This window comes from Capra hircus, chromosome 15 (genome assembly GCF_001704415.2).
Source record: "Capra hircus breed San Clemente chromosome 15, ASM170441v1, whole genome shotgun sequence".
NCBI classification, from domain to species: Eukaryota; Metazoa; Chordata; class Mammalia; order Artiodactyla; family Bovidae; genus Capra; species Capra hircus.
The window spans coordinates 81,597,840-81,611,246 of NC_030822.1; the positions used below are offsets into that span (position 1 = coordinate 81,597,840).

Genomic DNA, 13,407 nt, shown 5'->3' on the forward strand with positions numbered 1-13,407 from the left:
GAGTAGAAACAACATTTACTCAAGACTTTTCTATTTACTGCTCTTGGATTAATCTCATCTCCTCTTATCTCCTCATGATAATAAACCACATATCACTTAGTCTTGATTTGTTGAAAGGTTTAATTCTCACCAGAAATTTCAAACAATCATTTTAATAGGTTAAATGCTGATTCTATCATCTTTCAGGCCTAGACATTTTGAGAAAAAGTGCTGTTTCCTATGAATTTGAGATAATTATGGACAATTTACTAAATACCATTACCCCAGTACCATGTTCAAACATTACTGTATGTTCAAATTATGGAATAAATAGCTCCAGTTCATCACTGGGTCTAAGAAAATGACATCTGTGATAAGTAACATAGGTTCTGTGTTGTAGTCAGAGAAGCTTAGATTTATAGTTATTAATAATGTAAGATGACCTAGTATTTGCTATGTGTATAGAGGAGCATTACAGATATTCCCAGTTTTCTGAAGTTTACTTTAAGCACTTGATTTTTATGAAGAACAACATTAATTATTGATTTTACTAATTAAAAAAATGGAATTTTAGTTTTTACAGAAGCCAATACACTCCATAATCATACAAATGTTGGTGAGGTTTTAAATATTTTTCTTTTATTGAAGCACAGTTAATTTGCAATGTTGGGTTAGTTTTAAGCTCACAGCAAGGTGATATATATATATAGTCTATTTGAGATTCTTTTCCATTTTAGATTACCATTACCATGCTAATGTTTCTTTGTAAAAGTGAAGTGGTATAACTTGAGCTTTCAAAAAATGACTAAAGTACTGCTGAAGTATATTATAACACATGAGACAAAGCTACAACACATTAACACCATCTTCACAAAAGAGGTAAATCATTAAGATCACAGATAATTTTCTTATCTACATGAAAAAACATACCACAGACAACTCATTTGAAAGAAACTGAGTTAGAAGCCCTACGCTGAAAGTTTGAAAGGGAACTTGATTCTAGAGTTATAGGTCCTGGATATCCTTTACGGGAGAAGCATGTGTGATGTGAAGCAAGTAAATCAATAATCCTGTCTTGGCTTCAACCTGCTTCTCTGTAAATTGGGAACTATGATAATGAAACAACTGGTTTTGGTTGTGGATAAATCAACTGAAGTGAATGTGCCTGGTAGGTAATAAGGGTTTAACATAATGTACTTATATGAATTAGATCTACAGAGCAACAGCTTTGGAAATTGACCATATACTTTGCTATTGAGATTTGCAAGAGATATTAATCTTGTTTTAAATGGTTCCTCAACTCTTGGTATAAAAAATGAAAATGTTTTCTTTATATTCAATAAAAAATGTGAGACCTAGGAATATTTAAGAAAAAGAGAGCAAATTAAGAGTAATTTCAAAATTTCCGCTTTATCTTCTCTATTAAAAAGAGAATTAGAGATAGATTGTAAAATATTATCTCCTTCTTTAGTCAGCGACACTCATTTTGCTTTTGATAAATCCATAGTGCAGAGGAAAAATTAGCTATTATTCCCTCATTCAACTCCCTCTTCACCATGGATTTATCCAATATTTCTATCCAATGTTTGCTTTACCACAGGGTAAGTAAAAATTGAAAAAAAAATGAGATTAAGGTCCTATGGGCAAGCCAATTTCATCAAAGTAACATATATTAGAAATCTGAAAAAGCAGCAGTAAGACTCTGGAGAAAAATTTCTTACTCTACAATCATCAAACTGTGGATTTAATGTTCTTTTCGTTGCCTATTCTGAACCTATGAACACTGAAACTTTGGCAGTGTACATTAAAATATCAGTATGCTTAAAATAATGCCTAGCCAAGATTAAAAAACTAATAAGTGTAAGTGCCTAGATCTCTCTCTCTCTCTCTCTTTTAATAATCTAGAAAATTTCTCAATTTTCTTTCACACTTTACAACAGGTATAGCTCTCTGAATGTAAATAAACAATCACTTTTTTGGCTCCATGAACAGCCTAAGTCACTCTCCTCTTCACCAAACTCCTCATGGCATTTTTCACCTCTGTGTTTCTCACTGTGTAAATGATAGGATTTAACATTGGAGTGAGGATTGCAAAGAACATAGCCACAAATTTGTCCACAGGGTAGGTGACCACAGGATGCATATAGGTGAGTATACAGGGACCAAAGAAAAGCACCACTACCATGAAATGGGAGCCAAATATAGAGAGTGCTTTGTGTCGTGATTCAGAGCCATAGGATTTCAGAGAGCTCAGGATGCCTGTGTAGGAGATGAGGAGCATGATAAAAAAACAAAAAACAAAAAAACAATAACAAAAAAAAAAAAACAAGACAAAAACTAAGCACATTCTTGCAGTGTTAGCTGCCACCATGACGCCAAGCTTGTAGATGTCACTGCAGGAGAGTTCCAACAGTGAGAAGAAGTCACACATGGAGTGATCAGTGATGTCGGGTGCACAGAGGTCAAGTTGAAAAGAATCTGCACAGTGGCATGCAGGATGCCCCCAATCCAGGCCACCACCACAAGGAGCTTGCAGAGCCCCTGACTCACGATGGTCGTGTAGTGCAGAGGCTAGCAGGTGGCCATGTAGTGGTCATAGGACATGGAAATGAGAAGGATGATCTCTGAACCTCACATTATGTGTTCCAGAAAATTCTGAATCAGGTAGCCACTCTCAGAGATGGTTCACCTCTGGTGCAGCAGGTCAGTGACCAGTTTGGGGGTTGTGACAGAGGTGAAGACGCCATCTATGAAGGACAAGTGGGTGAGAAAGAAGTACAAAAAGCTGAAAGTGTGGGGCTGAAGGAGATGGTGATGACGATGAGCAGGTTGACCAACACAGTAAAACAGGAAAATGAGCAAAAAGACAATGAAGAGCATTTTCTGCAAGTGTGGATTCTATGTGAGTCCGAAGAGAACAAATTCAGTCACATTGTTGGGAGGTGTGAGGACATTTATTCAGCAAGTGACACCTTCCTATGTCCTGAATTATCTACAAATAAGTAAAAAAACATAATACCAATTAACCATGAAAGAAATTTGATCTGAATTTCTTACAACAAAGAAAGAATTATTATTTTACTGTGGATCATGTCCTTGTCACTTTTCTCTCAGTTCTTGTTTCAAGCCTTTAAAAATATTTTTCCAAGATGATTTCCATCTCTATAGACACCTAGCACCTGTCACCTGTTAAACGCCCATATAGCAATGTTTGGTGTGTAATTTATTGAGGAATCAGTGTTCTTTCTACATGAGATATAGATTCTTCTATTATTTTAGCTCAAAGCGATTTTGCAAAGTCATCTCAGTGCTTCATGAGCCCTCTTCTCTGTCCATCAGCTTACAAATTATAATTCTCAGATGTATCTTGTAAGTTAAGAAGTGTTACACACAGATAAGAGTTATTTTCTATTCCATGTGAATTTACATTTGAACCGTCAGCTCTAACTGTGGAAAGAAACATACCATCAACAAGTATCTATCACAAGAAGGGAATATAAGGAAATACATATGTCACTGATGAACCATTAAGAACACAGAAGCTTTTCAGTTCTGTTTCCACTCTTACCATGTGCGTCTGCACGCTAAGTCACTTCAGTCGTGTCTAAATCTTTGTGACTGTATAGACTATAGCTTGCCAGACTCCTCTGTCCATGGATTGGAACCATTAAGAACACAGAAGCTTTTCAGCTCTGTTTCTACTCTTACCATGTGCACCTGCATGCTAAGTCACTTCTGCTGCTGCTGCTGCTAAGTCTCTTCAGTCGTGTCCGACTCTGTGTGACCCCATAGATGGGGGCCCACTGTCTCTGGGATTCTCCAGGAAAGAACACTGGAGTGGGTTGCCATTTCCTTCTCCAATGCATGAAAGTAAAAAGTGAAAGTGAAGTCACTCAGTTGTGCCCAACTCTTAGCAATCCCATGGACTGTAGCCTACCAGGCTCCTCCGTCCATGGGATTTTCCAGGCAACAGTACTGGAGTGGGGTGCCATTGCCTTCTTGTAAGTCACTTCAGTCGTGTCTAACTCTTTGTGACTGTATGGACTATAGCTTACCAGGCTCCCCGTCCATAGAATTCTCCAGGCAAGAATACTAGAGTGGGTTGACATGACCTCCAGGAGATCTTCCCAATCCAGGGACTGAACTCGCATCTCTTATGTCTCCTGAATTGGCAGGAGGGTTCTTTATTACTAGCACCACTTTGGACTCTTACCATAGAATCTGCTACTATGGCTTCAGTGCCTGAAACCTATTAGATGATGAGCAAATGTTTGATAAATTGCCATTCACCATGGCAAATAGGGCTTCCCTGGTGGCTCAGCTGGTAAAGGATCTGCCCGAAATACAGAAGACCTGGGTTCAATCCCTGGGTCAGGACGATCCCCTAGATGAGAAAATGGCAACACTCTCTACTGTTCTTGCCTGTAGAATCCCATGGACAGAGAAGACTGGCTGTCTATAGTAATGGTGCTTCAAAGAGTGGGGAACGACTGAGAGACTAACATGCATGGGGAAATTATTACTGCTTTCCCTGACCATAAACCTAGAAGGATTTCAAGTGATCTTTTTTTCCCTGCTGGAAAGTGAAAAAGTTGGCTTAAAACTTAACATTCAGAAAACTAAGATTATGGCATCTGATCCCATCACTTCATGGCAAATAGATGGGGAAACATTGGCTGACTTTATTTTGAGGGGCTCCAAAATCACTGCAGATGGTAATTGAGGCCATGAAATTAAAAGACCTTTACTTCTTGGAAGGAAAGTTATGACCAACCTAGATGGTATATTCAAAAGCAGAGACATTACTTTGCCAACAAAGGTCCGTCTAGTCAAGGCTATGGTTTTTCTAGTAGTCATGTATGGATGTGAAAGTTGGACTATAAAGTAAGCTGAGTGCTGAATTGATGCTTTTGAACTGTGGTGTTTGAGAAGACTCTTGAGAGTCCCTTGGACTGCAAGGAGATCCAACCAGTCCATCCTGAAGGAGATCAGTCCTGGGTGTGCACTGGAAGGACTTATGCTGAAGCTGAAGCTCCAATACTGTGGCCACCAGATGTGAAGAGCTGACTCATTTGAAAACACCCTGATTCTGGGAAAGATTGAGGGCAGGAGGAGAAGGGGACGACAGAGGATGATTTGGTTGGATGGCATCACCGACTCAATGGACATGAGTTTGGGTAAACTCCGGGAGTTGGTGATGGACAGGGAGAGCCTGCGTGCTGCAGTTCATGGGGTCAAAAAGACTGGGACACGATTGAGCAAGTGAACTGAACTGAACTGATGAGAAACAGAAATAAACATTGGAAAGGAAGGTGAATTCCTAAAATTTAGTTTGTGGCACACTGTATCATGTTAGTATCAACAGTTTTAATTGCCTATAAGAAATAGTTTTTCATTCCAATTGCAAAGAAAGGCAATGCCAAAGAATGCTCAAACTACCGCATGATTGCACTCATCTCACATGCTAATAGAGTAATGCTCAAAATTCTCCAAGCCAGGCTTCAGCAATACGTGAACTGTGAACTCCCTGATGTTCAAGCTGGTTTTAGAAAAGGCAGAGGAACCACAGATCAAATTGACAACATCCACTGGATCATGGAAACAGCAAAAGATTTCCAGAAAAACATCTATTTCTGCGTTATTGACTATGCCAAAGCCTTTGACTGTGTGGATCACAAAAATCTGTGGAAAATTCTGAAAGAGATGGGAATACCAGACCACCTAACCTGCCTCTTGAGAAATCTGTATTCAGGTCAGGAAGCAACAGTTTGAACTGAACATGGAACAACAGACTGGTTCCAAATAGGAAAAGGAGTACGTCAAGGCTGTATATTGTCACCCTGCTTATTTAACTTCTATGAAGAGTACATCATGAGAAACGCTGGACTGGAAGAAACACAAGCTGGAAACAAGATTGCTGGGAGAAATATCAATAACCTCAGATATGCAGATGACACCACCTTTATGGCAGAAAGTGAAGAGGAGCTAAAAAGCCTCTTGATAAAAGTGAAAGAGGAGAGTGAAAAAGTTGGCTTAAAGCTCAACATTCAGAAAACGAAGATCATGGCATCCAGTCCCATCACTTCATGGGAAATAAATGGGGAAACAGTGGAAACAGTGTCAGACTTTATTTTTTGGGGCTCCAAAATCACTGCAGATGGTGATTGCAGCGGCAAAATTAAAAGACGCTTATTCCTTGGAAGAAAATCTATGACCAACCTAGATAGTATATTCAAAAGCAGAGACATTACTTTGCCGACTAAGTTCCGTCTAGTCAAGGCTCTGATTTTTCCTGTGGTCATGTATGAATGTGAGATTTCGACTGTGAAGAAGGCTGAGTGCTGAAGAATTGATACTTTTAAACTGTGGTGTTGGAGCAGACTCTTGAGAGTCCCTTGGACTGCAAGGAGATCCACCCAGTCAATTCTGAAGGAGATCAACCCTGAGATTTCTTTGGAAGGAATGATGCTAAAGCTGAAACTCCAGTACTTTGGCCACCTCATGTAAAGGGTTGACTCACTGGAAAAGACTGATGCTGAGAGGGATTGGGGGCTGGAGGAGAAGGGGATGACCGAGGATGAGATGGCAGGATGGCATCACTGACTCAATGGACATGAGTCTTAGTGAACTCCAGGAGATGGTGATGAACAGGGAGGCCTGGCGTGCTGTGATTCATGGGGTCACAAAGAGTCTGACATGACTGAGTGACTGAACTGAACTGAACTGAAATAAGTGAGAAAAAAAGTGAAAATGAAAGTTGCTCAGTTATGTCCAACTTTTTGCGACCCATGGACTATACAGTCCGTTGAATTCTCTAGGCCTGACCTATACACAGTGCATGGAATTCTCCAGGCCAGAATACTGGAGGGGGGTAGCCTTTCCCTTCTTCAGGGGATCTTTCCAACCCAGAGATCGAACCCAGGTCTCCTGCATTGCAGGTGGGTTCTTTACCATCTGAGCCACAAGGGAAGCCCAAGAATACTGCAGTGGGTAACATATCCCTTCTCCAGAAGACCTTCTTGACCCAGGAATTCAACCATGGTCTCCTGCATTCCCGGCACATTCTTTACCAACTGAAATATCAGGGAGTACCTATCACAAGCTCACACGTTCAACAAATATTTCTTGGACGAAACAGTGTATATAAACATACGTTTTTCCACACAATGTCGCGAGGTTTTTTCCTCACACTGTCACGAGGTTTTTTCCTATTAGTTACACTTACTACTGACGGTTCATTACCAAACAGTCGCAGTTCATCCATCCACGATATGCTGACCTTCTCACTCCTTTATGTTTCTGCTACATGATTCCTACGTCTCCTTCTCGCATCTTACTATATGGTCAGTCATCCATCCTTCCTGGTTACAGGCCACTGGATGACTAATGGGATGGGAAACTTGCCAGAAATTTTGCAAAGAAAGGAAAAGAGAAAACATAAATAGATTAAAATATATTCTGTGAAAAATAAATTTTTGTTTTCAAAAATAAATGGATGAATATCTCTATTTTTTTAGTTATCCAAGATGAAGAATTTATATCTGTGTGGAAGCAAAGTGCAACGGCTTCATTTTATTTCCTTATTCTAAAGTGAGACCCCACAAGGGAGCAAAAAAGTTATAAAGAAGTAACAGATGTTATTAATAAGGTTTAGAAATAATAATGAAGAAATAACTTTTCACTTTTATTTGGCTCAACAATAGTCTTTCAAGGAAGACACTCTAATGGTAAATATTTTTAACAGTGAAAAATTGTTATTTACAGTTATATTCTACACAATTTTTCAGAGCTCTGGGAAACTTGAGAATGAAATAGAATGTTCAACAGTGGAGAAATGGATAATTAAAACATAGTATGTCTCTTTGAGTAATATGTAGGTTTTAAAAGATATTTTTAAAACTTGTACAGTATTATTGAAACTTACATGAGTTGTAACATAAATGAAGAAAATTTTGATTGAAATTTGAATTGCATAATTATTCTAATTTAATTCTAACTTTATTATTATTCTAATGTAAATATGTCATAAGAAATAAGAACTAAAATTATTTTTACTTATAAATTGATAGTATTATTTGCGTCTATCTTTGTTGATGTTTTGTAAGCTGAAAAAGCAATTTAAATGTCATATTGGTATGGATGAGTGGTGATTATATGATTTCAAAATCAATTTAAACCTGAGAGTTTCTAATTATGAGATTTCTTGGGGAAAAAAAAAAAAACTTACCTATGAACTTGCCTGATATAGGTTCATGGCCAGGGCCCCAAGCAATTGTTAGTAAACCAAGAAAGAAGTAAAGTAGTAAGATTTCAAAATTCCAACTAGCTCAGCTACAATAAGTATCTTTGTTGACTTAAAAATGGTGCCTTTGGATAGCCTTAAAAGTACTGCTGCATGTACTGCACACAGGTGAATTCTATAAAGTTTCTTAGCTATGACTAATAGGACCTCAGCAGTATTGCATCATCATAAGTAAATCTTACCAATAACCAATTATTTCATATAAGTTAACTGAACAATAGAGAACTTGTATGTCTCTCATCTTTAATTTTTAACTTTCAGATGAAGTCTATATGTAGACAAACTACTAAAACTAGAGAAAAAAATTTGACCACTTGTGAAATTCAGTATTGGAAAACCGTTGTTTATTATGAAGCCTTAATATTTAATATTATATAAAATAAGCATTCAGTAGACAATCATATTATTTTTAATTTTTATTATAATAATTTGTTCTGATTGATCTATGCTTATGCAAATTATTATTTTATTTTATTCTTTTTTTACTTTATTTTACTTTATAATACTGTATTTGTTTTGCCATACATCAACATGAATCTGCCACGGGTGTGCATGTGTTCCCAATCCTGAATCCCTCTTCCACCTCCCTCCACATACCATCTCTCTGGGTCATCCCAGTGCATCAGCCCCAAGCCTCCTGTATCCTGCATCGAACTTAGACTGGCGATTCATTTCTTACATGATAGTATACATGTTTCAATGCCATTCTCCCAAATCATCCCACCCTCTCCCTCTCCCACAGAGTCCAAATTATAATTTTTAAATATTTTTATCAGATGTACATTAATGGATAACCTGAATCCTATTATAATATTGGAACTTCAACCAGATGAAGTTTTCATACCAGTACTTATCAAAATAGTTGTTTTTTGACAATTCTGGATTTAGATTAACAAGATGTTAATGAAAATAATTCCCTTATTTAATTATATTTAAAGGTTAAATCATCTATTTCAGTCATTTAAATTTAATTGTATAAATCCATATGGTATAGAGAAATAAGCAATGGTATTCACAATTCATAGCAAAGAAATATAAGACAAAGAATAAGAATTCAATTTGTCAAGAGGAATTTAGAAACCAGAGCCCTAAATCCTAGACCAGGATTCTTATATTAAATTACTGTTTTATAATTAAAGCAGAATGAACTGTTTGATATCACCAACTATAAGCCAATTACAAACATCCATGAACAGAAACATCAGTGTATGAAAATATTTTGTAAATATATTTAAATTAATTAAACTCAGAAATATTATTATGTAGAATAATACTTACAATGTTAAAATATAATTGCATTAATAAGAAGAAAATCATTTGTATATAATTCTCATTGGCTTCACAGAATATGTAAGTGTGAGCAACACATGTCATGAAAGAAAAGAGTTTAATAAAACTGAAACCACATGACAAAACCTAGATTGATAGGATGCTCCAATATTACAGTGCTATAATAATAATATTTGTGATAGCAGATGTAAAAGGCTGAATGAGGATTTGAAACCTTCTAAAGAACTCTGAGGAATGAGGATTTGAAACTATCTAAAGAGTTCCTTTTAGAACTAACACTCAAAAAAGATGTCCTTTCCATTATAGGGGACTGAAATACAAAAATAGGAAGTCAAGAAACACCTGGAGTAACAGGCAAATTTAGCCTTCGAGTATGGAATGAAGCAGGGAAAAGGCTAACAGAGTTTTACCAAAAGAACGCACTGGTCATAGCAAACACACTCTTCCAAAAACACAAGAGAACAATCTACACATGGACATATCAGATAGTCAACACCGAAATCAGATTGATTATATTCTTTGCAGCCAAAGATGGAGAAGCTCTATAAAGTCAGCAAAAACAAGACCAGGAGCTGACTGTGGCTTAGATCATGAACTCCTTATTGCCAAATTCAGACTTAAATTGAAGAAAGTAGGGAAAACCACTAGACCATTCAGGTATGACCTAAATCAAATCCCTTATGATTATGCAGTGGAAGTGAGAAATAGATTTAAGGGCCTAGATCTGATAGAGTGCCTGATGAACTATGGATGGAGGTTCATGACATTGTACAGGAGACAGGGATCAAGACTATCCCCATGGAAAAGAAATGCAAAAAAGTAAAATGGTTGTCTGGGGAGGCCTTACAAATATCTGTGAAAAGAAGAGAAGTGAAACGCAAAGGAGAAAAGGAAAGATATAAGTATCTGAATGCAGAGTTCCAAAGAATAGCAAGAAGAGAGATAAGAAAGCCTTCCTCAGTGATCAATGCAAGAAATAGAGAGAAAAAAAAACAGAATGGAAAAGACTAGAGATGTCTTGAAGAAAATTAGAAATAAAGGGAATATTTCATGCAAAGATGGGCTCGATAAAGGACAGAAATGGTATGGACCTAACAGAAGCAGAATATATTAAGAAGAGGTGGCAGGAATACAGAGAAGAACTGTACAAAAAAGATCTTCATGACCAACATAATTACGATGGTGTGATCACTCACCTAGAGCCAGACATCCTGGAATGTGAAGTCAAGTGGGCCTTATAAAGCGTCACTATGAGCAAAGCTAGTGGCGGTGATGGAATCCCAGTTGAGCTATTTAAAATCCTGAAAGATGATACTGTGAAAGTGCTGCACTCAATAGGCCAACAAATTTGGAAAACTCAGCAGTGGTCACAGGACTGGAAAAGGTCAGTTTGCATTCCAATCCCAAGGAAAGGCAAATGCCAAAGAATGCTCAAACTACTTCACAATTGTATTCATCTCACAGGCTAGTAAAGTAATGCTCAAAATTCTCCATGCCAGGCCTCAGGATTACATGAACCGTGACCTTCCTGACGTTGAAGCTGGTTTTAGAAAAGGCAGAGGAACCAGAGATCAAATTGACAACATCTGGTGGATCATCGAAAAAGCAAGAGAGTTCCAGAAAAATATATATTTCTGCTTAATTGACTATGCCAAAGCCTTTGACTATGTGGACCACAATAAACTGTGGAAAATTCTTAAAGAGATGGGAATACCAGATCACCTGACCTGACTCTTGAGAAATCTGTATGCAGGTCAGGAAGCAACAGTTAGAACTGGACATGGAACAACAGACTGGTTCCAAATAGGAAAAGGACTATACCAAGGCTGTATATTGTCACCCTACTTATTTAACTTATATGAAGAGTACATCATGAGAAACTCTGAGCTAGAAGAAACACAAGCTGGAATCAAGATTGCTGGGAGAAATATCAATAACCTCATATATGCAGATGACACCACCCTTATGGCAGAAAGTGAAGAGGAACTAAAAAACCTCTTGATGAAAGTGAAAGTGGAGAATGAAAACGTTGGCTTAAAGCTCAACATTCAGGAAACGAAAATTATGGCACCTGGTCCCATCACTTCATGGGAAATAGATGGGGAAACAATTGAAACAGTGTCAGATTTTATGTTTTGGCTCTCCAGAATCACTACAGATGTGATTGCAGCCATGACATTAAGACACTTACTCCCTGGAAGGAAAGTTATGACCAACATAGATAGCATATTCAAAAGCAGAGACATTACTTTGCCAACAAAGATCCATCTAGTCAAGGCTATGGTTTTTCCAGTGGTCATGTATGGATGTGAGAGTTGGACTGTGGAGAAACCTGAGCATAGAAGAATTGATGCTTTTGACCTGTGGTGTTGGAGAAGACTCTTGAGAGTCCCTTGGACTGGCAGGATGTCCACCCAGTCCATCCTCACGGAGATCAGTCCTGGGTGTTCATTGGATGGACTGATACTGAAACTAAAACTCCAGTACTTTGGCCACCTCATGTGAAGAGTTGACTCATTGGAAAAGACCCAATGCTGGGAGTGATTGGGTGTAGGAGGAGAAGGGGCCGACAGAGGATTAGATGGTTGGATGGCATCACCGACTCTATGGACTTGAGTTTGAGTAGACTCCAGGAGCTGGTGATGGACAGGAAGGCCTGGCATGCTGCGATTCATGGGGCCGCAAAGAGTCGGACACAACTGAGGGACTGAACTGAACTGAAACAGCTCCGTGCATTAAGGATTTTGTAAAGTGTCATCGTTAAAATATCTTGAACTTGTGTTTCAACTCTGGAATGAAAAGCAGAGTCAGATCAGAGAATTAGCATGTTTGAACAAAGTCATGACTTCTGAAGCTCATAAATGATTGAAATCCATTCGGGATAATCCATTGAGTGACCTTCCAGCCTCTACTTAAATAGTTATGGTTCTGGTTAAAGAGATTGCTTTAGAACCCCTACACCTGTCTAGTCCAGCTCTTTGAACCATAGAGTAGCATAAAAAGGAGAGAATGTTGCTACTGCTGCTGCTGCTGTCACTTCAGTCATGTCTGACTCTGTGCAACCCCAGAGATGGCAGCTCACCAGGCTGCCCCCCTCCCTGGGATTCTCCAGGCAAGAGCACTGGAATAGGTTGCCATTTCCTTCTCCAATGCATGAAAGTGAAAGTGAAAGTGAAGTCATTCAGTCGTGTCTGACTCCTAGTGACCCCATGGACTGCAGCCCACCAAGGCTCCTCTGTCCATGGATTTGCCAGGCAAGAGTACTGGAGAGGGTCGCCATTGAAAGGAGAGAGTGCATTTATGTCTAAATCAGTGAACATTTTTGTGTAAAGAATTATTCAGATGTGGAGTTCCTGGAGTTATACCAGGAAATCCTACTGGTAGAAAGCTCAGTTGCTCAATGATGTTCGTCTCTTTCAAACCCTATGGACTGGAGCCCAGCAGGTTCCTCTCTCCTTGAGATTCTCCAGGCAAGAATACTGGAGATAGTTACCATTTCCTACTCCAGGGGATCTTTTAAACTCAGGGATCGATACTGTATCTCCCACAATGGCAGGTAGATTATTTACACTGAGCCACCTGGGAAGCCCATTTTGGAGAACAGTTGATTAATAATGTGATAGTTCCAGGTGTACAGCAAAATTATTCAGTTATACATACACAGGTATCTATTATTTTTTTTAGATCCTTTTTTATTTTAATTTTATTTTTACTTTATTTTACTTTACAAAACTGTATTGGTTTTGCCATACATTGACATGAATCCACCACGGGTGTATACTGGCTCCCAATCCTGAATTCCCTTCCCACCTCCGACCCCATATCATCTCTCTGGA

General features: G+C 38.3%; 1 pseudogene; it reads right to left on the minus strand.

Annotated features, from left to right (window-relative positions):
- Nucleotides 1,973-2,934, minus strand: LOC108637621 (annotated as a pseudogene).